The following is a 634-nucleotide window of genomic DNA, read 5'->3' as shown; positions in this document are numbered from 1 at the left end:
GTTGACCTCTTGGAGCTTGCTATCTCTCAATCCCTCCATGGATTCTTGCTAGTTTTGGGGGAAAAGAGAGAGGAGATCTAGATCCACATTTCCACCAATCACTTTCTCCTCTATGTGGACTTGGAGTTCTTGGTGTTCTCCTTCTTGTTCTTCATCTCATTTTCCTCCCTAGCATTAGTTGCTTCGGTGGGATTTGAGAGAGAAGGGACTTGGGCACTCCGTGTGCCCTTGCCATTGCATTTGGTGCATCGGTTTGAGTTCTCCACGGTGATACGTGGAAGTTGCAAGTTGAGAAGCTTATTACTCTTGGGTGCTTGGCACCCTTGAGCTTGTTCATCTTTGGTGACTTGGTGCCCTAGATGGTTGGTGGTGTTCAGAGCTCAATCATTGTGGTGTAAAGCTCCGGGCAAGCGTCGGGGTCTCCAATTAGGTTGTGGAGATCTCCCCGAGCAATTTGACAGGTTTCGGTGACCGCCCCCAAGGGTTGCCAAAGTGTACGGGTTCGGTGACCGCCCCCAAGGGTTGCCATTTGTACGTGTTCGGTGACCGCCCTCAAGGGTCCCTTAGTGGAATCACGGCATCTTGCATTATGCCAGTGCATGAGGAGATTACGGTGGCCCTAGTGGCTTCTTGG

Source organism: Triticum aestivum, chromosome 6D (assembly GCF_018294505.1).
Source record: "Triticum aestivum cultivar Chinese Spring chromosome 6D, IWGSC CS RefSeq v2.1, whole genome shotgun sequence".
Classification (NCBI taxonomy): Eukaryota; Viridiplantae; Streptophyta; class Magnoliopsida; order Poales; family Poaceae; genus Triticum; species Triticum aestivum.
This window is presented reverse-complemented; position numbering follows the sequence as displayed.